Raw genomic sequence first — 25,776 nt, forward strand, 5'->3', positions numbered from 1 at the left:
AACTGGCCATCCTTCCCATCTTTTCCCAGTCTTTGTGGGTATGGTGCTTTTGGCACATAAGGCTTCAAGACTGGTTTTGGTGGAGGTGGAGCAGGGATCTCTCCTTCATCCTTGTTCCCATGCTTTTCTACAACTTTTTCATGATTGTCTTTGCTTGGGGTTCCTTCCTCTACAACCTTCCCACTTTTTAGAGTAATGGCTTTGCATTCCCCTCTTGGGTTAGCCATGGTGTCACTGGAAAATGTGTGTGTGGGAAGTGGGATTCGCTTGGATAAAATCCCCACTTGTGCTTCCAACTTTGAGATTGTTGCGCCTTGATTTTTCAGATTTGACCTGTATTCTTCTTGATTAGTGTCTATCCTTCTCTCAGTTTGTGCTTGTCTGTCCATGAGGGTGGAGACTGCCCCTGTAATCTGTGATGACAGTTGTGCTATTGTAGCCTCCATCCTCTCAAAGTTGCTCTTGATTTCACATGGTTGCATAGTTGAGGATGGTGCATCTTGATTGAGGTTGTTGTGTATGAGTTGGTTACTATGGTATGATGTGTTTTGCGAGTTATGGTAGGGTCTATGGTTCCCTGTTTGATGGTTGGGGTTGTGGTTGGAATGTTGATTTGATGAATAAGGTTTGTTGTCGTTCTGGTTGTGATTTTGTTGATTTCCCCACCCAAAATTTGGGTGGTTCCTCCAACCTGGGTTGTAAGTCTTAGAGTGTGGGTCATATGGTGGTCTGGGTGAGTTGTTCACATAATTAGCTTGTTCCCAGTCACCTTCAGATTCTGGTGCATTCCCTTCTTGTTGAAGAGTTTGGTCTTGAATGACTGAGGCTTGATTGGCCTCCATTCTCTTGGTTAGAGCTGCTATTTGAGCTGCAATTGCCTTGTTCTGAGCTAACAAAGCATCTACAAAGTTGAGTTCTAGCACTCCCTTCTTCTGAGTCCTTTCTGAAGCATAGAAATACTCATTTTCAGCTACAGTCTCAATGACATCTATGGCCTCTTCAATGGTTTTCTTTTTGTTGAGTGAACCTCTTGAAGAATGATCCACAGCCTTCTTTGCTTCATAGGATAGCCCCTCATAAAAGATATGTAGTTGTACCCACTCATTGAACATTTTTGGTGGTCATCTTCTTGTCAGATCTTTGAATCTCTCCCATGCCTCATAGAGTGTTTCTCCATCTTGTTGTCTGAAGGTTTGCACCTCAGCTCTCAGCTTATTGATTCTTTGTGGAGGGTAAAATCTTGCAAGGAATCTGTTCACGACCTCCTCCCATGTAGTTAGGCTATCCTTGAGGAATAATTCCAACCACTTTGCTGCCTTATCTCTGAGTGAGAAAGGGAACAAGAGTAGTTTGTAGATGTCAGGGTGTACCCCGTTGGACTTTACAGTATCACATATCCTAAAGAATGTGTTGAGATGTTGATTAGGGTCTTCTTAGGCACTTCCTCCATATGAGCAATTATTCTGAACATGTGTGATGAGCTGAGGCTTCAGCTCAAAATTATTGGCATGAATTGTTGGCTTTAGGATGCTGCTGCCATAATTTCCTGGGTTTGGGTTGATGTAGGAGCCTAAGACTCTCCTTTCTTGCCCAACATGATTTACTGGGCCTTCTCTAGCATGGTTATAAGCTTCTTCTTCATGGTGGTTCTCCATATTCTCCTCCATGTCTGTTTCAAAATACTCTTCCTCTTCCTCAGCACCAATGATTCCCTTCCCTCTTGCTTTCCTCCTTAATCTAAGGAAGGTCCTCTCAGGTTCACAATCAAAGGAAGTTGAAGCCCCGCTTCTTCTACCTGTCATACAACTAACAAGGCAAAAAGCAAGAAAGAAAATAAATGAAGAAATTACTCTTGTTAGAGTGGTTGTTAGTGTGAGTAGTGCAATTCATCAAACAGTTAGAAGAGTGGAAATATGGATGATGAATAAAATAATCAAAGAAGAAAGAAATAGGACTCAAAATAAAAAAAATAAAATGCGCTAAATAAAATAAAACAACAAGGAATCTAAATTGCTAAATCTAGCTCTCCAATCAATTTAATCACTGTCAAATTTAAGCGAATCCCCAGCAACAGTGCCATAAAACTTGATGAGTCAAATTCACACCCCATTCAAAAATTGGTGAATTAGTTCTTTTGGCAAGCGCACCAAAATTATCGTCAACCACAGTGGAGTGGGATCGTATCCACAGAGATTGGCAAATTCGAGCAATTTTAATTAATTGATGAATTAGTCAAGCGGATCAATAAGATTGTGAAGTGCAGAATTGTAAATGACATAAATATAAATGACTAGAATATAAAGAAAAGCAATAAAGTGTAGAAATAAAAATGGTAGAATGTAAAGTGCAGAATCATAAATGACTTGAATGTAAATGGGAATGGGGGATTACTGAATGTAAAATTAAGCTGTAAAGAAATGGATAGATAAGAATGGGGAAATTCATTGAGATTGGGAGATGTTGTCTCTTTGGATCAAAGCTAGCTTATATCCTCTTCAATCATGCAACTCATTGACCTCTTGGCAATCATGATTGATTGAGCCCCAATCCCTTGGTGACTCAATCTCTCAGATCTTGATCAATAGCCAATTCCTTGGTCTAGTTGCTCATGAAGAGAGATATGCTTGGTCCCTGATTATACCACACACCATTATATGTCCAAGTAGAGGGAGGATTATATGTCACATATCCAAACACCAAAACTCAGATTCTACTCAAGTGTGAGAAGGGATTTCAAGCATGGTTTCATGTTTCCTTTCCCAAGGTTCCCATGAAACACAATTGCATTCAATCTCTTTCCCATGATAATTGAACACTAAGTATTAAGAACGAAATTTCTTCTAGCAACTCAAAGAGAAAATGAAGAGAAGAAGAATTTCACTATTATCAATCCATCAAGTACAACAGAGCTCCCTCCCTCAATGAAAGGGAATTTAGCTACTCATAACTCAAAAAGTACTCAAAAGTGAAGTGTAAAAGTGGATCTAAAACTGACTGCTTAACCCCTTTCTTCAGTACTCCTTGGGGGTATTTATACTACTCCTAGTAAAATAAAAGAATTACAAAAGTGAAAAAGAAAAATTACATTTTGGAAGAAAAAGAAGCTCAATAAGTGTGATCTCCCAGCTGGCATATGATTGGCGCTCTAGTGGCGTGTCACGTGCTCTTTGCTTTTAGCTTGGCGTGCCACGCCCATCCCTTCAAGTGGCACGCTCGTCTCTTTAACAACCTTGGCGTGCCACGTCTTCGAGCTCAAGTGGCATGCCTTAGCCTTTTTCCTTTTCCCTTGTCCTCTGGAAACTTGAACTAGCGTGGCACGCCTAGGGTCTGGCGTGCCACGCCCTTGCTCTATGCTTGGCTAAGCTTCTTTGGAAAGTTGAACTAGCGTGGCACGCCCAGGGTCTGGCATGCCACGCCCCTTTATGAGTGAGTGATTCCTCTGTTTGGCGTGCCACGCCACGAACTCAAGTGGCACGCCCCAATATTTCTTTGCTTTTTGAATGGCACTGGCGTGCCATGCCTGGGATTCAAGTGGCACGCCTAAGTGAAGAATAGTGAGTGGCGTGCCACGCCTTCGATACCAAGTGGCACGCCCCATGTAATTGGCCTCCTTCATCCTCTCTGGAAACTTATACCAGCGTGCCACGCCTAAAGGTTGGCGTGCCACGCCCATGATCTTGTCTTGGTTCCAGTAGTTGGCGTGCCACACCTCAGCCTTCAAGTGGCACGCCATAGTGACATGCTTGGGTTGGCGTGCCATGCCTTCGACACCAAGTGGCACGCCCAGTCCTTGCTTTTGTTATCTTTGTGCATTGGCGTGCCACGCCTGGTTGCTCAAGTGGCACGCCTAAGTGAGGTAGAGAGGTTGGCATGCCACACCTTCGACTTCAAGTGGCACGCCCAGTCTTCAATTGCCTTCAGCCCCTTCTCTGGATTATTGTACCAGCGTGCCACGCCATGCTGTTTAAGTGGCACGCCCATGGATTTGTGAACTCTTCAAGCTTGGTATGCCACGCCTGGGTTCTCAAGTGGCACGCCCAAGTGACTTCTTCGAGCTGGCGTGCCATGCCTTCGATACCAAGTGGCACGCCAATAGCCTTGAGGTTGGCTATGTCAGCGTGTTGATGTTAGTTGGTAGTTCCCCAATAGCCTTGAAGTTGGCTATGTCAGCGAACCAAGGGGCCTCTTGAATCATCATCAACTGCTCATCAGGAAAACTTTCATTCACTGCAGCTTAGTGTGCCCCATCTTCTTCTTGTGGGATTCTTGAGTGGTGGTCAGCCACTTTGTTTTCTGCTCCACTCCTATCTTTAATTTTAATGTCAAACTCTTGGAGCAGCAGGATCCATCTTAGGGTTTGGACTCTTGTTTGGTGAGCAAGTATTTGAGTGATGCATGAATAGTAAATATAATTACTTTAGAGCCAATCAGATATGATCTAAATTTGTCAAAAGTAAAGACAATGGCAAGTAATTCCTTCTCTGTAGTGGTATAGTTCCTTTGATTTTCATTAAGAACCTTGCTAGCGTAGTAAATGACATGCACTAATTTGTCATTCCTCTGTCCTAAAACGGCACCCACAGCAAAATCTGATGCATCACACATCAACTCAAAAGGTAAGTCCCAGCATGGTGGTGCTATGATAGGCGCAGAGGAGAGTTTGTTTTTAAGTTCCTCAAAGGCTAGCATGCATTCATTATCAAAAACAAAAGGTACATTAGAGACAAGTAGGTTGCTCAAAGGTTTGGCAACCTTGGAAAAGTCTCTAATGAATCTCCTATAGAAGCCAGCATGTCCTAGAAAACTTCTAATTGCCTTGACATTGCAAGGTAGGGGCAACTTTTCAATCACCTCCACCTTAGCCTTGTCCACCTCTATACCCCTTTTTGAGATCTTGTGACCAAGGACCACCCCCTCTGTAACCATGAAATGGCATTTCTCCCAGTTCAAAACAAGGTTGGTCTCTTGGCATCTCTTTAGCACCAAGGCTAAGTGGTGCAAGCAATTGGAATATGAGTTACCAAATACAGAGAAGTCATTCATAAACACTTCAATGAATCTTTCAATCATGTCTAAAAATATGGAGAGCATGCACCTTTGGAATGTTGCAGGTGCATTGCACAATCCAAAGGGCATTTTCCTATAAGCAAAGACACCATATGGACAAGTAAATGAGGTTTTTTCTTGGTCCTTGGGGTCTACAACAATTTGGTTGCAGCCAGAATAACCATCCAAGAAGCAATAATACTCATGTCCTGCCAGTCTTTCAAGCATCTGGTCCATGAAAGGTAAGGAGAAGTGATCCTTCCTGGAGGCCTCATTAAGCTTCCTATAATCGATGCACATGTGCCAACCGGTCACCGTTCTTGTGGGTATCAGCTCATTCTTCTCGTTTGGTACAACAGTGACCCCTCCTTTCTTTGGAACTACTTGCACAGGGCTTGCCACAACTTTAACACTTCTTTCTGGACCACTTCATTCATGGTTGGATTCATGCACATTGAAGGACTGATTCCTTTTAAGTCTGCAAGTGTCCAGCCTATGGCATTCTTGCGTTATTTCAGCACTTGGATAAGTTCCTCTTCTTGCTCCTTACTCAAGCTTGAACTGATGATCACTGGGTAAGTGTTGTCATCACCCAAATATGCATATTTCAAGCTTGGTGGTAAGGTCTTTAGCTCTAGTTTTGGTGCCTCCACTTCCTTTCTGTCTTTAGGGTTCAACATGATTGAATTCTCCATGGTTCCTTATGGTAGTTCTCCACTTGATGCTTGTTGTTCTAATTCCATAGTTCCTTCACATTGTTCTTCTTCCAAAACTCCTTGAACTATATGTTCTATGATGTCTACCTTCATGCATTCTCCTATGAATTCCTTGGGGTAACTCATTGCCTTAAAGACATTGAAGACCATCTTCTCTTCATGTAATCTCAAGACTAATTCTCCTTTTTGCACATCAATGATGGCTCCAGCAGTAGCTAGGAATGGCCTTCCTAGGATGATTGATGTGTTAGTCTCTTCTTCCATGTCCAACACTGCAAAGTCAGCTGGGAAAATGAATTCTCCCACCTTCACTAGCAAGTCTTCCACTACCCCATGTGGGAACTTGAAGGTTCTGTCAGCCAATTGGAGTGCCATTCTTGTTGACTTGGCTTCCTCAATCTTCATCCTCTTCATCATGGTTAGGGACATGAGATTGATGCTAGCTCCTAAGTCACACAAGGACTTCTCCATGTTGATATCCCCTATGATGCAGGGGATTTCGAAACTCCCTGGGTCTTTCATTTTCTAGGGTAGCTTTCTTTGTATTATGGCACTACATTCCTCAGTTAGCACTATGGTCTCTTTTTCTCCCCAGTTTCTTTTTCTTATTATGAGCTCCTTCAGAAATTTGGCATAGAGTGGCATTTGCTCCAATGCTTCAGCAAATGGTATGTTGATTTGGAGCTTCTTGAAGATCTCTAAAAATCTAGAGAACTGGCCATCCTTCCCATCTTTCCTCAGCCTTTGTGGATATGGTGCCTTTGGCACATGAGGCTTCAAGACTGGCTTTGGTGATGATGGGGTAGGGGTCTCCTCTTCATTCTTGTTTTTAGGCTTTTTTGCAGCTCCTTTTTATTGGTTGCTCTGGCTTGGGGTTGCTTCTTCTACCACCTTTTCGCTTCTAAGTGTGATGGCTTTGCATTCCCCTCTTGAGTTAGCCATGGTATCACTGGGAAATGTATGTGTAGACATAGGAATTTGCTTGGATAGAATCCCCACTTGTGCTTCCAATTTTGAAATGGCTGCGCCTTGATCCTTCAGATTTGATCTGTACTCTTCTTGGTTGGCATCTATCCTCTTGTCAGCTTGTGTTTGTCTTTCTAAAAGAGTGGAAATAGCTCCTGTCAGTTGTGATGACAGTTGTGCTATTGCAGCTTTTACTCTCTCAAAGTTGCTCTTGATCTCACATGGTTGCATGGTTGAGGTTGATGTGTCTTGATGTGGTTATTGTGTATTTGTTGAGTGGAATGATATGATGTGTTTTGTGTATTGTGATAGGGTCTGTTATTGTTTGATTGATGGTTGGGGTTGTGATTATGGTATTGATTGGCTTGGTATGGCTTTGTATGATCTTGATTGTGGTTTTGTTGGTTCCCCCACCCAAAGTTCGGGTGGTTCTTCCAACCTGCATTGTATGTCTTGGAGTTTGGGTCATATAGAGGTCTAGAACTGTTCACATAATTAGCTTGTTCCCATTCACCTTTGACTTCTGGTGCATCCCCTTCTTGTTGGGGAGTTTGGACTTGGATGGCTGAGACTTGATTACTCTCCATCTTCTTGGTCAAGGCTGCTACTTGTGCAGTGATCAATTTATTTTGGGCCAGCAAGGCATCCATTGAGTTGAGCTCCATCACTCCTCTCTTTTGAGTTCTTTCTGAAGCATAGAAGTACTTATTCTCGGCTACAGTCTCTATGACATCTATGGCTTCTTCAATGGTTTTCTTCTTGTTGAGTGAGCCTCCAGAAGAATGATCTACTACTTGCTTTGACTCATACGACAGCCCTTCATAGAAGATGTGTAGTTGCACCCACTCATTGAACATATCAGGTGGGCATTTCCTTGTCAAATCCTTGAACTTCTCCCAGGCCTCATAGAGTGTTTCACCATCTTGCTGTCTGAAAGTTTGCACCTCAGCTCTTAGCCTGTTGACTCTCTGTAGAGGGTAGAATCTTGCTAGAAATTTATTTACAACATCATCCCATATGGTTAGGCTCTCCTTGGGAAATGCTTCTAACCACTTTGTTGCCTTATCTCTGAGTAAGAAAGGGAATAAAAGTAGTTTGTAGGTGTCAGGATGCACACTATTGGACTTTACAGTGTCACAAATCCTCAAGAATGTAGTGAGATGTTGGTTTGGGTCCTCCTGGGCTTCTCCTCCATATGAACAATTATTCTGGACAAGTGTGATGAGTTGAGATTTCAACTCAAAGTTGTTAGCATGGATTATTGGTTTGAGGATGCTGCTGCCACAGTTTCCTGGATTTGGGTTGATGTAGGAGCCTAAGACTCTCCTCTCTTGCCCAACATGATTTCCAGCATCTCCTCCAACATTATCTTGTACTTCGTCATCCATGGTGGTTCTCAGATCTTCCTCCACTAGTTCCTCTCCAACTATGCCTTTGCCTCTTGCTTCCCTCCTTAATCTAAGGAAGGTCCTCTCAATTTTACTATCAAAAGAGGATGAAGTTTCCCCCCTTCTACCTGTCATACATTCAACAAACAACAAGTAGAGGACAAGTTAAAAAATCACCACAGTTAAGTTTGGTGGTTAGCTTGGTTCATGCAATTAATCAAACAGTTAGAAGAATGGAAATATGAACAATGAATAGCTAAAATAATCAAAGTAAAAATAAGGAAAACAGTGTAGACAGAAAAATAAAGAGCTAAAAGAAAATAACGAGGTAATAAAATTGCTTAATCCAGCTCCCCAATCAATTTAATCATTGTCAAATTCAAACCAATCCCCGGCAATGGCACCATAAAACTTGATGAGTCGAATTCACTCCACATGTAAAAAATGGTGAATCTGTTCTTTTGGCAAGCACACCAAAGTTATCATCAAGTAATAACCCACAGTGGAGTGGGATCGTATCCACAGAGAGTGGTAGATTTGAGCAATTTTAATTAATTGGTGAATTAGTCAAGTTAAGCAGAATAGATTGTGATTGCAGAATTGTAACTATATAGAATTATAAATGACTCAAAAGTAAATGAAAGCAATAAATGGCAGAATTGGAAATGGCAGGAAAGTAAAGAGCAGAAACTTAAATGACTTAATTATAAATGGGAATGGGGAATTGCAGAATGTAAAGAAAGCTATAAAGAAAGTGGAAGATAAGAATAGGGAAATTCATTGAGATCAGGAGATGTTGTCTCTTTGGATTAAATCCAGCTCATATTCTCTTCAATCATGCAACTCATTGACCTCTTGGCAATCATGATTGATTGAGCCCCAATCTCTTTGTGACTCAATCTCTCAAATCTTGATCAATAGCCAATTTCTTGGTCTAATTGCTCATGAAGAGAGATATGCTTGGTCCCTGATTATACCACACATCATCATAGGTCCAAGTAGAGGGAGGATTTTATGTCACCATATCCAAACAACACAACCTAGATCCTACTCAAGTGTGAGAAGGGATTTCTAGCATGATTTTATGTTTCCTTTTTCAAGGTTCCCATGAAACCCATTTTGCATTCAACCCCTTTTCCAAGGTGATTAAACACTAGCATGAAGAACGAAATTCCTTCTAGCAAATTAAATAGAAGATGAAGAGAAGAAGAAATTCATTATCATTAATCCATCAAGTACAACAGAGCTCCATCTCTCAATGAGAGGGAATTTAGCTACTCATAGCTGAAGAAAAAGTAAGAGATGGAAAAAGTGATCTAACTATCCTTCAACTAATAGCTCAACTGCTTAACCCCCTTCTTCAGTACTTTCAAGGGGTATTTATACTACTCCTAGCACTAGCAAATAAAGAAAATACAAAATTGAAAGTAAAATTACATTTTGGAGGAAAAAGAAACTCAATAAACGTGATCTCATAGCTGGCATGTGGTTGGCGCTTCAGTGGCGTGCCACGCCTCACTCTGAATCTGACTTCGCATGCCACACCCAATCCTCAAGGGGCACGTCTCCCTTCATTGACCACTGATGAGCGGATAATTTATACGCTTTTTGGCATTGTTTTTAGTATGTTTTTAGTAGAATCTAGTTACTTTTAGGGATGTTTTCATTAGTTTTTATGTTAAATTCACATTTCTGGACTTTACTATGAGTTTGTGTATTTTTCTATGAATTCAGGTATTTTTTGGCTGAAATTGAGGGAATTGAGCAAAAATCAGATTCAGAGGTTGAAGAAGGACTGCTGATGCTGTTGGATTCTGACCTTCCTACACTCAAAATGGATTTTCTAGAGCTACAGAACTCAAAATGGTGCGCTTCCAATTGCGTTGGAAAGTAGACATCCAGGGCTTTCCAGAAATGTATAATAGTTCATACTTTGCCCAAGTTTAGACGACGCAAACTGGCGTTTAACGCCAGATCTCTGCCCAATTCTGGCGTCCAGCGCCAGAAACAAGTTGCAAAGTGGAGTTCAACACCCAAACTGGCACAAAAGCTGGCGTTCAACTCCAAGAATGACCTCTCCACGTGTAGACTTCAAGCTCAGCCCAAGCACACACCAAGTGGGCCCCGGAAGTGGATTTATGCATCAATTACTTACTTCTGTAAACCCTAGTAACTAGTTTAGTATAAATAGGACTTTTTACTATTGTATTAGATATCCTGGATTGTATTTTTGATCCTGTGATCACGTTTTGGGGGCTGGCCATTCGGCCATGCCTGAACCTTTCACTTACCTATAAATAAGGATTCTAAAATTTTAACCAGAAACAATAATAAGAGACTCTAAACCAAAAAGAAAAGTTTTTCCTAATCTAAGCAGCAAAATAAACCGTCAGTTGTCCAAACACGAATAATCCCCAGCAACGGCGCCAAAAACTTGGTGCACGAATTGTGAATCACACGTTTCACAACTCGTACCACTAACCAGCAAGTGCACTAGGTCGTCCAAGTAATACCTTACGTGAGTAAGGGTCGAATCCCACGGAGATTGTTGGTTTGAAGCAAGCTATGGTTATCTTGTAACTCTTAGTCAGGATATAATATCAATAATAATTATTAGTTTTAATTGTAAAAAGTCAAAGGGCATAAAACAAATACTTGTTACTCAATAATGGAGAATATGTTGGGGTTTTGGAGATGCTTTGTCTTCTTTATTTCAGTTTTTCTCTTGTACTCCTCTTCACACACGCAAGGCTCCTTCCATGGCAAGCTGTATGTAAGGTGTCACCGTTGTCAATGGCTACTTCCCGTCCTCTCAGTGAAAATGGTCTAAATGCTCTGTCACAGCACGGCTAATCATCTGTTGGTTCTCGATCATATCGGAATAGAATCCCTTGATTCTTTTGCGTCTGTCACTACGCCCAACAATCGCGAGTTTGAAGCTCGTCACAGCCATTCAATCCTTGAATCCTACTCGGAATACCACACACAAGGTTTAGACTTTCCGGATTCTCATGAATGCCGCCATCAATTCTAGCTTATACCACGAAGATTCTGATTAAGAATTCTAAGAGATACTCATTCAATCTGATGCAGAACGGAGGTGGTTGTCAGGAACACGTTCATGGATTGAGGAAGGTGATGAGTGTCACGGATCATCACCTTCTTCATAGTGAAGCGCGAATGAACATCTTAGATAGGAACAAGCGTGTTTAAATGGAAAACAAAGATAATTGCATTAATTCATCAAGACGCTGCAGAGCTCCTCACCCCCAACAATGGAGTTTAGAGACTCATGCCGTCAAAGAGTACAAAGTTCAGATCTAAAAATGTCATGAGGTACAAAATAAATCTCTAAACGTTGGTGTGTGCTGGGGCTGAGACTTAAGCTTCTCACGTGCCTGGGCTGTTTTGGGCGTTCAACGCCAGGTTGTAACCTGTTTCTGGCGTTGAACTCCAACTTGTAACTTGTTTCTGGAGCTGGATGCCAGACTGCAACATGGAACTGGAATTGAACGCTAGTTTACGTCATCTATACTTGAGCAAAGTATGGACTATTATATATTTCGGAAAAGCCCTGGATGTCTAATTTCCAACGCAATTGAGAGCGTACCATTTGGAGTTCTGTAGCTCCAGAAAATCCACTTTGAGTGCAGGGAGGTCAGAATCCAACAGCATCAGCAGTCCTTTTTCAGCCTGAATCAAATTTTTGCTCAGCTCCCTCAATTTCAGCCAGAAAATACCTGAAATCACAGAAAAACACACAAAATCATAGTAAAGTCCAGAAATGTGATTTTTAATTAAAAACTAATAAAAATATACTAAAAACCAACTAAAGCATACTAAAAACTAAGTAAAAACAATGCCAAAAAGCATATAAATTATCCGTTCATCACAACACCAAACTTAAATTGTTGCTTTTCCCCAAGCAACTAAAAACAAAGTAGGATAAAAAGAAGAGAATATACAATGAATTCCAAAAACATCTATGAAGATCAGTGTTAATTAGATGAGCGGGACTATTAGCTTTTTGCTTCTGAACAGTTTTGGCATCTCACTTTATCCTTTGAAGTTCAGAATGATTGGCATCTATAGGAACTCAGAATCTAGATAGTGTTATTGATTCTCCTAGTTCAGTCTGTTGATTCTTGAACACAGCTACTTTATGAGTCTTGGCCGTGGCCCTAAGCACTCTGTTTTCCATTATTACCACCGGATACATACATGCCACAGACACATAACTGGTGAACCTTTTCAGATTGTGACTCAGCTTTGCTAGAGTCCCCAATTAGAGGTGTCCAGGGTTCTTAAGCACACTCTTCTTTTGTATGGGACCTTGACTTTAACCGCTCAGTCTCAAGTTTTCACTTGACACCTTCACGCCACAAGCACATGGTTAGGGACAGCTTGGTTTAGCCGCTTAGGCCAGGATTTTATTCCTTTAGGCCCTCCTATCCACTGATGCTCAAAGCCTTGGGATCCTTTTTATTTACCCTTGCCTTTTGGTTTTAAGGGCTACTGGCTTTTTGCTCTTGCCTTTTGGTTTTAAGAGCTTTTGGCTTTTTCTGCTTGCTTTTTCTCTTTTTTTTTTTTGCTATTTTTTTCTGCAAGCTTTGTTCTTCACTGCTTTTTCTTGCTTCAAGAATCATTTTTATGATTTTTCAGATTATCAAATAACATTTCTCCTTTTTCATCATTCTTTCAAGAGCCAACAATTTTAACATTCATAAGCAACAAATTCAAAAGACATATGCACTGTTCAAGCATTCATTCAGAAAACAAAGAGTATTGCCATCACAACAAAATAATTAAACTATTTTAAAATTTGAAATTCATGTACTTCTTTTTCTTTTTTAGAAAACAATTTTCATTTAAGAAAGGTGATGGATTCATAGGACATTCATATCTTTAAGACAGAGACACTTAGATACTAGTGATCATATAGTAAAGACACAAACATAATTAAGCATGAAGCATAGTAAACGAAAAACAGGAAAATAAGAACATGGAGATTAAGGAATGGGTCCACCTTAATGAGGGTGGCGTCTTCCTCTTCTTGAAGAACCAATGGTGCTCTTGAGCTCCTCTATGTCTCTTCCTTGCCTTTGTTGCTCTTTCCTCAAAGCTCTTTGATCTGCAGTCAATTGCTCTACCACTGAATTATGGAAAAACAAAAGCAATGCTTTTACCACACCAAACTTAAAAGGTTTGCTCGTCCTCGAGCAATAGAAGAAAGAAGTGGAGAAGATAGAGGAGATGGAAGTGTGTGAATGGGTGGGTTTGGGAGGGGAATGGTTTGAATTTGAATGGTGAGGTAGGTGGGGATCCTGTGGGGTCCACGGATCCAGTGGGGTCAAGGATTTAGCATCCCTGCTCCAATTAGGCGTACAAAATGTCCTTACTGTGCAATCCTGGCGTTTAACGCCAGACTGCTGCCTATTTCTGGCGTTAAACGCCCAAATGTAGCCTGTTTCTGGTGTTTAACGCCAGACTGATGCTTGTTTCTGGCGTTAAACGCCAGCTTGGTGCTTGTTTCTGGCATTAAACACCAGACAGATGCTTGTTTCTGGCGTTTAAACGCCAGAATGATCTTCCTCCAGGGTCTGCTGTTTTTCATGCTGTTTTTCATTCTGTTTTTGATTTTCCATTTGGTTGTGACTTCACATGATCATCAACCTAAAGAAAACATAAAATAGCAATGGAAAATAAATAGATATAATTAAATAACATTGGGTTGCCTCCCAACAAGCACTTCTTTAATGTCAATAGCTTGACAGTGAGCTCTCATGGAGCCTCACAGATAATCAGAGCAAGGTTGGGACCTCCCAACACCAAACTTAGAGTTTGGTTGTGGCCTCCCAACACCAAACTTAGAGTTTGACTGTGGGGGCTTTGGTTGACTCTGCAGTGAGAGAAGCTTTTCATGCTTCCTCTCCATGGTTATAGAAGGAGAACCTTGTATCTTATAGTTTGCAATGTCTTCAAACCACAGAGCTCCCTGAATAGCAAACAATTGCTCATCCGGAAAGGTTTCAGAGATCTCAGTAGGAGGGAGGGATGCTCCTGCTACTGGTTCTATCCGGGACAGGTGATCAGCTACTTGATTCTCTGTCCATTTTCTGTCTCTTATTTCTATATCAAACTCTTGCAGAAGCAACACCCATCTTATGAGCCTGGGCTTTGAATCCTGCTTTGTGAGTAGATATTTAAGAGCAGCATGGTCAGTGTACACAATCACTTTTGATCCTACTAAGTAGGATCTAAACTTGTTAATGGCATAAACCACTGCAAGTAATTCTTTTTCTGTGGTTGTGTAATTTTTCTGGGCATCATTTAAAACACTGCTAGCATAATAAATGACATGCAGAAGCCTGTTATGCCTCTGTCCCAATACTGCACCAATGGTATGGTCACTGGCATCACACATTAGTTCGAATGGTAATGTCCAGTCTGGTGGAGAAATAACTAGTGCTGTGACGAGCTTAGCTTTCAGGGTCTCAAACGCCTGCAGACACTTTGTGTCAAACACAAATGGCATGTCAGTAGCTAGCAGATTGCTCAGAGATTTTGCAATTTTTTGAAAAATCTTTTATAAACCTCCTATAGAATCCTGCATGCCCCAGAAAGCTTCTGATTGCCTTAACATTGGCAGGTGGTGGTAATTTTTCAATTACTTCAACTTTAGCTTGATCCACCTCTATTCCCTTGTTTGAAATTTTATGCCCAAGGACAATCCCTTTAGTCACCATAAAGTGACATTTTTTCCAGTTTAAAACTAGGTTGGTCTCTTGGCATCTTTTCAGAACAAGTGCTAAATGGTTAAGGCAGGAGCTGAATGAGTCTCCAAATACTGAAAAGTCATCCATGAAGACTTCCAGAAACATCTCTACCATATCAGAGAAGATAGAGAGCATGCACCTCTGAAAGGTTGCAGGTGCATTACACAGACCAAAAGGCATCCTTCTGTAGGCAAACACTCCAGAAGGACATGTGAATGCTATTTTTTCTTGGTCCTGAGGATCTACTGCAATTTGGTTGTAACCGGAATACCCATCCAAAAAGTAGTAATATTCATGACCTGCTAGTCTCTCTAGCATCTGGTCTATGAATGGCAAAGGAAAATGATCCTTCCTGGTGGCTGTATTGAGCCTTCTGTAGTCAATACACATACGCCACCCTGTAACTGTTCTTGTAGGAACCAGTTCATTCTTTTCATTATAAACCACTGTCATTCCTCCCTTCTTAGGGACAACATGGACAGGGCTCACCCAGGGCCTATCAGAAATAGGATAGATAATCCCAGCCTCTAGTAACTTAGTGACCTCTTTCTACACCACCTCCTTCATGGCGGGATTTAGCCGCCTTTGTCGTTGAACCACTGGCTTAGCATCATCCTCCAATAGGATCTTGTGCATGCATCTGGCTGGGCTAATGCCCTTAAGATCACTTATGGACCACCCAAGAGCTGTCTTATGTGTCCTTAGCACCTGAATTAGTGCTTTCTCTTCCTGTGGCCCTAAAGCAGAGCTTATGATTATAGGAAAAGTGTCACCTTCTCCCAGAAATGCATATTTCAGGGATGGTGGTAGTGGTTTGAGCTCGGGTTTAGGAGGTTTCTCCTCTTCCTGAGGTGTTTTCAGAGCTTCTTTTATTTCCTCTGGTTCCTCCAGATTAGGCTGAACATCTTTAAAAATGTCCTCTAGCTCTGATTTGAGACTCTCAGTCATATGGACCTCTTCCACCAGGGAGTCAATAATATCAATGCCCAGGCAGTCGTCTGATGTGTCTGGATGTTGCATAGCTTTGACAACATTCAACTTAAACTCATCCTCATTGACTCTCAGGGTTATCTCCCCTTTTTGGACGTCAATGAGGGTTCGTTCAGTTGCTAGGAATGGTCTTCCTAGAATGAGAGTTGCACTCTTGTGCTCCTCCATTTCCAGCACTACAAAGTCAGTAGGGAAGGCAAATGGCCCAACCTTGACAATCATGTCCTCAATTATGCCTGATGGGTATTTAATGGAGCCATCAGCAAGTTGAAGATAGATCCGGGTTGGTTTGACCTCTTCAGTCAAGCCAAGCTTTCTGATAGTGGATGCAGGGATTAGGTTGATGCTTGCCCCAAGATCACATAGAGCTGTCTTGGTGTAGTTACCCTCTAATATGCATGGTATCATAAAGCTCCCGGGATCTTTAAGCTTTTCTGGGAAGCTTTTCAGAATGACTACACTGCATTCTTCAGTGAGGAGAACTCTTTCAGTTTCTCTCCAATCCTTCTTATGACTCAAGATATCTTTCATGAACTTGGCATAAGAGGGTATTTGCTCAAGTGCCTCTGCAAACGGAATCTTTATTTCAAGAGTCCTGAGGTAGTCTGCAAAGCGGGCAAATTGCTTATCCTGCTCCTCTTTGCGGAGTTTTTAAGGATAAGGTATCTTGGCTTTGTATTCCTCAACCTTAGTTGCTGCAGGTTTATTTCCTACAGAGGTAGGTTGAGAAGCCTTCTTGAGGGATTTATTATCAACACTTGCAGGTGTCTGATCCCTCACTGGCATTTGAAAGCCAGGGTTGGAAGCTGGAGTGGCGTTAGACGCCAACTCCTCATCTGTTCCTGGCATCTGAACGCCAGAACTGTGCCTCCTTTGGGCATTCAACGCCAGTTCCTTGCTTGTTTCTGGCGTTGAACGCCAGTCCTGAGCATGGTCTGGGCATTCAGCGCCAGCCTTCCACCTAATTTCTGGCATTTTAACGCCAGAATTATCTTTTCCTAGGCTCTTACTGTCCTCAGATGAATGTTGGGTGGTTTGCTCATTTCTTGGCTTCCTGCTGCCTTGAGGTGGGGTATTTAATGTTTTTCCACTTCTTAATTGAACTGCTTGGCATTCTTCTGTTATTTGTTTTGACAGCTGCTGCTTTGTTTGCTTTAATTGTTCTTCCATATTTATATTAGCCATCCTTGTCTCTTGTAGTCTTTCCTTGAATTCGGCTAACTGTTTTGTTAGAAAATCTAGTTGCTGATTGAATTCAGCAGCTTGTTCAGCAGGATTGAGTTCAGCAGTTACTGTTTTAACCTCTTCTTTCATGGAAGGGTCACTGCTTAGGTACAGATGCTGATTTCTGGCAACCGTATCAATGAGCTCTTGAGCTTCTTCAATTGTCTTTCTCATGTGGATAGATCCACCAGCTGAGTAATCTAGAGAAAGCTGAGCTCTTTCTGTAAGCCCATATTAGAAGATGTCTAACTGAACCCACTCTGAAAACATTTCAGAGGGGCATTTTCTTAGCATCTCTCTGTATCTCTCCCAGGCATCATAAAGAGATTCATTATCTCCTTGTTTAAAGCCTTGGATATCCAGCCTTAGCTGTGTCATCCTTTTTGGAGGAATGTATTGATTCAGGAATTTTTCTGTCAGCTGTTTCCATGTCTTTATGCTAGCCTTAGGTTGGTTATTTAACCACCTCTTGGCTTGGTCTTTTACAGCAAATGGAAATAGTAATAATCTGTAGACATCCTGATCTACTTCCTTATCATGTACTGTGTCAGCAATTTGTAAAAACTGTGCCAGAAACTCTGTAGGTTCTTCCTATGGAAGACCGGAATATTGGTAGCTTTGCTGCACCATGATAATGAGCTGAGGATTCAACTCAAAGCTACTGACTCCAATGGAGGGTATGCAGATACTACTCCCATATGAAGCAGTAGAGGGGTTGGCGTATGACCCCAGAGTCCTTCTGGACTGTTCATTTCCACTTAGATCCATGATGGAGAAAGGAAAATGATGTAAAATAGAGAAAAAAATATTTTTATTTATTTAATTATTTATTTATTTCAAAAATAAATAAATTAAAGTAAAATAAATAAAAATGGGTGAAGATTTTTGAAAAAAATGAGGAAAGAGAAAGTGGTTAGGAAGTTTTGAAAAAGATATGATTTTTTTTTTAAAAGGGTTTTAAATTTTGAAATAAAAAATAAAAAAAATCTAAATTTTAAAATTGATTTTCGAAAACTACTTCAAAATAGAGGGAAAAGATATTTTTGAATTTAATGAGAAAAGAGAAAAATAATAGAATAACACAAGATCTAAAATTTTTAGATCTAATGCTCCTTGTTTTCGAAAATTTTGGAGGGAAAATACAAAGGAACACCAAACTTAAAAATTTTAAGATCAAGACACAAGGAAAACTCAAGAACGCCTTGAAGACTCACAAGAACAACAAGAACATGGGGATAGAACACCAAACTTAAAATTTTCGAAAACCAAAGGGAAATCAACAAGAAAACATCAAACTTAAAGTTTGGCACAAAATTTAATAGAGAAATTATTTTTGAAAAAGAAGATTTTGAAAAGAGTATACCAAATTGCCACGAACTTAGACCAACGCTCTTGCCAATTGGGCAGTAAATATAACACTTGTTTTGAAGAAGTATTTTTAAATAACTAAGAATAAAAAAAATATTTTTTTTTGAAAACTAATGTTTTAAAAAGGCACAAGAAAAACAAGAAAAACCAGAGATCAAACAAGAAAAAGTCAATAAATAAAAAAAAATAATTTTCGAAAAATTTTTTTGAAAGAGAAAATAAGGATTCTAAAATTTTAACCAGAAACAATAATAAGAGACTCTAAACCAAAAAGAAAAGTTTTTCCTAATCTAAGCAACAAAATAAACCGTCAATTGTCCAAACACGAACAATCCCCAGCAACGGCGCCAAAAACTTGGTGCACGAATTGTGAATCACACGTTTCACAACTCGTACCACTAACCAGCAAGTGCACTGGGTCGTCCAAGTAATACCTTACCTGAGTAAGGGTCGAATCCCACGGAGATTGTTGGTTTGAACCAAGCTATGGTTATCTTGTAACTCTTAGTCAGGATATAATATCAATAATAATTCTTAGTTTTAATTGTAAAAAGTCAAAGGGCATAAAACAAATACTTGTTACTCAATAATGGAGAATATGTTGGGGTTTTGGAGATGCTTTGTCTTCTTTATTTCAGTTTTTCTCTTGTAATCCTCTTCACACACGCAAGGCTCCTTCCATGGCAAGCTGTATGTAAGGTGTCACCGTTGTCAATGGCTACTTCCCGTCCTCTCAGTGAAAATGGTCCAAATGCTCTGTCACAGCACGGCTAATCATCTGTTGGTTCTCGATCATGTCGGAATAGAATCCCTTGATTCTTTTGCGTCTGTCACTATGCCCAACAATTGCGAGTTTGAAGCTCGTCACAGCCATTCAATCTTTGAATCCTACTCGGAATACCACAGACAAGGTTTAGACTTTCCGGATTCTCATGAATTCCGCCATCAATTCTAGCATATACCACGAAGATTCTGATTAAGAAATCTAAGAGATACTCATTCAATCTGATGTAGAACGGAGGTGGTTGTCAAGAACACGTTCATGGATTGAGGAAGGTGATGAGTGTCACGGATCATCACCTTCTTCATAGTGAAGCGCGAATGAACATCTTAGATAGGAACAAGCGTGTTTGAATGGAAAACAGAGATAATTGCATTAATACATCAAGACGCTGCAGAGCTCCTCACCCCCAACAATGGAGTTTAGAGACTCATGCCATCAAAGAGTACAAAGTTCAGATCTAAAAATGTCATGAGGTACAAAATAAATCTCTAAAAGTTGTTTAAATACTAGAATAGTAACCTAGGTTTACAGAAAATGAGTAAACTATGATAGATAGCGCAGAAATCCACTTCTGGGGCCCACTTGGTGTGTGCTGGGGCTGAGACTTAAGCTTCTCACGTGCCTGGGCTGTTTTGGGCGTTCAACGCCAGGTTGTAACCTGTTTCTGGCGTTGAACTCCAACTTGTAACTTGTTTCTGGCGCTGGACGCCAGACTACAACATGGAACTGGCGTTGAACGCCAGTTTACGTCGTCTATTCTTGAGCAAAGTATGGAATATTATATATTGCTGGAAAGCCCTGGATGTCTACTTTCCAACGCAATTGAGAGCGCGCCATTCGGAGTTCTTTAGCTCCAGAAAATCCACTTTGAGTGCAAAGAGGTCAGAATCCAACAGCATCAGCAGTCCTTTTTCAGCCTGAATTAGATTTTTGCTTAGCTCCCTCAATTTCAGCCAGAAAATACCTGAAATCACAGAAAAACACACAAACTCATAGTAAAGTCCAGAAATGTGATTTTTAATTAAAAACTAATAAAAATATACTAAAAACCAACTAAAGCATACTAAAAACTAAGTAAAAACAATGCCAAAAAGCGTATAAATTATCCGCTCATCAATCTCTTAATCAGAATCTTCGTGGTGTAAGCTAGATTGATGGTAGCATTCATGAGAGTCCGGAAAGTCTAAACCTTGTCTGTGGTATTCCGAGTAAGACTCTGGGATTGAATGACTGTGATGAACTTCAAACTCGCGAGTGCTGGGCGTAGTGACAGACGCAAAAGGAGGGTGAATCCTATTCCAGTATGATCGAGAACCTCAGATGATTAGCCGTGCTGTGACAGAGCATTTGGACCATTTTCACAAGAGGATGGGATGCAGCCATTGGTAAGGGTGATGCCTCCAGACGATTAGCCATGCAGTGACAGTGCATCGGACCATTTTCCAGAGAGGAATAAAAGTAACCATTGACAACGGTGATGTCCTTACATAAAGCCAGCCATGGAAAGGAGTGAGACTGATTGGATGAAGACAGCAGGAAAGTAGAGGTTCAAGGGAACGAAAGCATCTCTATACGCTTATCTGAAATTCTCACAAATGAATTACATAAGTGTTTCTATCCTTATTTTCTAATTATTATTAATATTTGAAAACTCCATAACTATTTGATATCTGCCTGACTGAGATTTACAAGGTGACCATAGCTTGCTTCAAGCCAACAATCTCCGTGGGATCGACCCTTACTCACATAAGGTTTATTACTTGGACGACCCAGTGCACTTGCTGGTTAGTTGTATCGAAGTTGTGAATGAAAAACAATTTTATTAAGACGTGCGTATAGAGTTTCTGGCACCGTTGCCTGAGATCACAATTTCGTGCACCAAGTTTTTGGCGCCGTTGCCGGGGATTGTTCGAGTTTGGACAACTGACGGTTCATCTTGTTGCTCAGATTAGGTAATTTTCTTTTTGTTTTCTTTTCAAAAATTTTTCAAAAATCTTTCAAAAATTTCTCCTTTGTTTTCGAAAAAAAAAATGTTTTCAAAAATATATTTTTCTTCAGAATTTTTAAGAATGAATTCTAGTGTTTCATGAAGCATGTTGAAGCCTAGCTGGCTGCAAAGCCATGCCTAATTCTTCTGGGTAGGGCATGTCAGGCGTGTCATGTCTGAGTTACATTCTAAAGCTTGGCTGGCTATTAAGCCATGCCTGACCCTTTGATTGGAGCTTTAGACTAAAGAGCATAAGATTCCTGGAATTCATATTAAAAATTTTGGAATCCTTATTTTTCTTTTTCAAAATGATTTTCGAAAAAATTAAAAGAAAATACAAAAAAAATCATAAAATCATAAGAATCAAAAATATTTTTCATGTTTCTTGTTTGAGTCATGTGTCATGTTATAAGTTTGGTGTCAATTGCATATTCATTTTGCATTTTTCGAAAATTCATGCATTCATGGTGTTCTTCATGATCTTCAAGTTGTTCTTGGTAAATCTTCTTGGTTGATCTTGATGTTTTCTTGTTTTGTGTTGTATGGTGTTTTTCATATGCATTCTTGCATCCATAGAATCTAAGCATCAAAGATTTCTAAGTTTGGTGTCTTGCATGTTTTCCTTGCATTAAAAATTTTTCAAAAATATGTTCTTGGTGTTCATCTTGACATTCAAAGTGTTCTTGGTGTTCATCTTGACATTCATAGCATTCTTGCATGCATTCATTGTTTTGATCCAAAATTTTCATGCATTGCATCATTTTCATGTTTTTCTCTCTCATTATTAAAAATTTAAAAATAAAAAAAAAATATCTTCCCTTTTTTTCTCTTTTAAAATTTCGAAAATTAGATTTGACTTTTTCAAAAATTTTTAAAATCTAGTTGTTTTTATGAGTCAAATCAAATTTTCAATTTAAAAATCTTATCTTTTGCAAAATCTTTTTCAAAAATCAAATCTTTTTCATTTTTTTTCTTAGCTATTTTCGAAAATCCCAAAAATATTTTTCAAAAATCTTTTTCTTAATTTTACATAATTTTCGAAAATAACATCATCAATTAATGTTTTGATTCAAAAATTTCAAGTTTGTTACTTACTTATTAAGAAAGATTCAAACTTAAAGTTCTAGAATCATATCTTGTGATTTCTTGTGAATCAAGTCATTAATTATGATTTTAAAAATCAAAGCTTTTTCAAAATTAATTTCAATCATATCTTTTCAAAAATATCTTTTTATCTTATCTTTTTCAAAATCATATATTTTTCAAAAATTTGATTTTAAAATATCTTTTCTAACTTCCTATCTTCTTATCTTTTCAAAATTGATTTTCAAATTTGTTTCAACTAACTAACTAACTCTTTGTTTGTTTCCTATCTTTTTCAAAATTACCTAACTAACCCTCTCTCTCTCTCTAATTTTCGAAAATATCTTCCCTCTTTTTCAAAATTTCTTTTCAATTAACTAACTACTTTAATTTTTGATTTCTATTTTCGAAAAACTACTAACCTTTTTCAAAAAGTATTTTCAGAAATCACTAACTCTTTTTCAAAAAAAAAAAATTATTTTCGAAATTTTCCCTCTCTCATCTTATTCTATTTATTTATTCATCCACTAACATCTCCTCCTCACATCACTCACCAAAAATCCGAACTCCCTCTCTCTCTCTGAGTTCAGATTTTCTTCTTCTTTTCTTCTACTCACACAAGGACCTCTATACTGTGGTATAAAGGATCCCTATTATTATTATTATTATTATTATTATTATTATTATTATTATTATTTCTGTGCCCTCTTCTTTGTCATATGAACAGGAGCAAGGACAAGAATATTCTTGTTGAAGCAGATCTAGAACCTGAAAGGACTCTGAAGAGGAAACTAAGAGAAGCTAAATTACAACAATCCAGAGATAACCTTTTAGAAATTTTCGAATAGGAAGAGGAGATGGCAGCCGAAAATAATAATAATGCAAGGAGGATGCTTGGTGACTTTACTGCACCAAATTCCAATTTACATGGAAGAAGCATCTCTATTCCTGCTATTGGAGCAAACAATTTTGAGCTGAAACCTCAGCTAGTTTCTCTGATGCAGCAGAACTGCAAGTTTCATGGACTTCCATCTGAAGATCCTTTTCAGTTCTTAACTGAATTCTTGCAGATCTGTGATACTGTTAAGACTAATGGAGTAGATCCTGAAGTCTACAGGCTCATGCTTTTCCCTTTTGCTGTAAGAGACAGAGCTAGAGTATGGTTGGACTCTCAACCCAAAGACAGCCTGAACTCTTGGGATAAGCTGGTCACGGCTTTCTTAGCCAAGTTCTTTCCTCCTCAAAAGCTGAGCAAGCTTAGAGTGGATGTTCAAACCTTCAGACAGAAAGAAGGTGAATCCCTCTATGAAGCTTGGGAAAGATACAAGCAACTGACCAAAAAGTGTCCTTCTGACATGCTTTCAGAATGGACTATCCTAGATATATTCTATGATGGTTTATCTGAGCTATCAAAGATGTCATTGGATACTTCTGCAGGTGGATCCATTCACCTAAAGAAAACGCCTGCAGAAGCTCAAGAACTCATTGACATGGTTGCTAATAACCAGTTCATGTACACTTCTGAGAGGAATCCTGTGAGTAATAGGACGCCTATGAAGAAGGGAGTTCTTGAAATTGATACTCTGAATGCCATATTGGCTCAGAACAAAATATTGACTCAGCAAGTCAATATGATTTCTCAGAGTCTGAATGGAATGCAAGCTGCATCCAACAGTACTCAAGAGGCATCTTCTGAAGAAGAAGCTTATGATCCTGAAAATCCTGCAATAGCAGAGGTAAATTATATGGGTGAACCTTATGGAAACACATATAATTCATCATGGAGAAATCACCCAAATCTCTCATGGAAGGATCAACAAAAGCCTCAACAAGGCTTTAATAATGGTGGAAGAAATAGGTTTAACAATAGTAAACCTTTTCCATCATCCACTCAGCAACAGACAGAGAACTCTGGACAAAATACCTCTAATTTAGCAAACTTAGTCTCTGATCTGTCCAAGGCCACTGTAAGTTTCATGAATGAACACTACAACAAATATGGCCTTTAGCAACGCCAAATTTTGCAACGCCTTAAAACCGTTCTCCTAGATAGGTTTAGACAACGGTTTTTTAAAGTGTTACTGGTGAATTTCATTTTTCATCAATTTCTAGCAACACAGTAAAACCGTTCTGTTTGACTATTTTAAAGAACGGTTTTATAACCGTTACCATGAGTTGGCTTTAAGCAACGGTTTTTTATTGTTGTTTAAAGAATTGCACAAAAGAAACGCATTAAAACCGTTGCCGAAATGCTACACTTTAAAACCGTTCCATTAGATTGTCTTAGACAACGGTTTTTACAGTGTTGCTGTTGAAGTTCATTTTTTCATTACGCTATAGTAACAAAATAAAACCGTTCTCTTTTGACTATTTTAAAGAACAGTTTTACAACCATTACAACAATTGTTTATGAAACAACCATTTTTTAATATTATTTAAATAATTATACAAATTAAACAATACCAATAAAAATAATTTCAGATAATCATATAAATATAAACTACTTTTTCTATAAATACTAAATTTATAAAATACTCAAAAACTATTGTTATAAATAAATAATAAATGTTATTTTAAAAAAAATAATATTAAAATAAATTTATAATAAATATTATATATTATTATTATTATAAATATATAAAAAATATTATATTTTAAAAACATAAAGTTAAAATAAATTTATAATAAATATTATATATTTTTATTATAAATATATAACAAATATTAATATAAAAAATAAAATTAAAATAATTTTAGAATAAATATTATATATCCATTGAATAAATATTTTACTTTATAATTTTATTAAAATCTTCATATTATCTTTATTTTTTTTTCTTAACCCTAACTCTATAACCTAATTTCTAAATTAACCATACATAAAGAAAAGAAAAGAAACGAGAAAAGGGAGCTCGAAGGGGGGAAACCAGAAGGGCGAAGAAACAGAGAAGAAGAGAGGGAAGAGATGGAAGGGACGGCGCCAGCAAGGGTTCCACCGTCGTCGCCGTCGCTGTCGCTGTAGAGTGGAGGTGGAGGAGTGACCGAGAGAGAGTCTGACGTGAGGGAGAAGAGAACGCGAGAACTAGGGAAGGAGGGAGGCTCTATTCCGCGCCGCCATGCCTTCACGCCGCCGAAGGAGGTCACGTCACCGTCAGATCTGAAGCCGAGGAGCCGAACGCCGTCGAAGCCGCACCATCGCGTCACCGTGGCTGTGCCTCCGTCGAACCCGTCACACCGCCGCTGCCGTGATGTCATTGCTGTCGCGAGGGAGAAGAGATGCGTGAGGAAGGAAGCTCGTAGGGGAGAAAAAAGACGCCGCCTGTGCTGCCAGCTCCGTCACGTCTGATCTCCACTGTCGCCGTCGAAGGTCCGTCGCCGAGGACGTGGAGAGGAGCCGCCGTTCATGCTTGTCGCCACCAAAAGAGGAGCCGCTGCCGCCGTCGATTGT

The 25,776-nt window shown here is 39.4% G+C and overlaps 2 non-coding genes across 2 annotated transcripts; one reads left to right on the forward strand and one right to left on the reverse strand.

Annotated features, from left to right (window-relative positions):
• The first annotated feature begins 7,580 nt into the window (after window positions 1-7,580).
• Window positions 7,581-7,687, forward strand: LOC148567690 (small nucleolar RNA R71). The gene has a single exon (XR_015881443.1). It is a non-coding gene; the product is annotated as a small nucleolar RNA R71 (small nucleolar RNA).
• A 15,894-nt stretch (window positions 7,688-23,581) lies between these two features.
• On the reverse strand, window positions 23,582-23,689 carry LOC148567691 (small nucleolar RNA R71). Its single transcript, XR_015882340.1, has one exon. It is a non-coding gene; the product is annotated as a small nucleolar RNA R71 (small nucleolar RNA).
• Between the last annotated feature and the right edge of the window lie 2,087 nt (window positions 23,690-25,776).

The sequence above is a fragment of the Arachis ipaensis genome, chromosome B4, assembly GCF_059453495.1.
Source record: "Arachis ipaensis isolate K30076 ecotype BB chromosome B4, ASM5945349v1, whole genome shotgun sequence".
Lineage (NCBI taxonomy): Eukaryota > Viridiplantae > Streptophyta > Magnoliopsida > Fabales > Fabaceae > Arachis > Arachis ipaensis.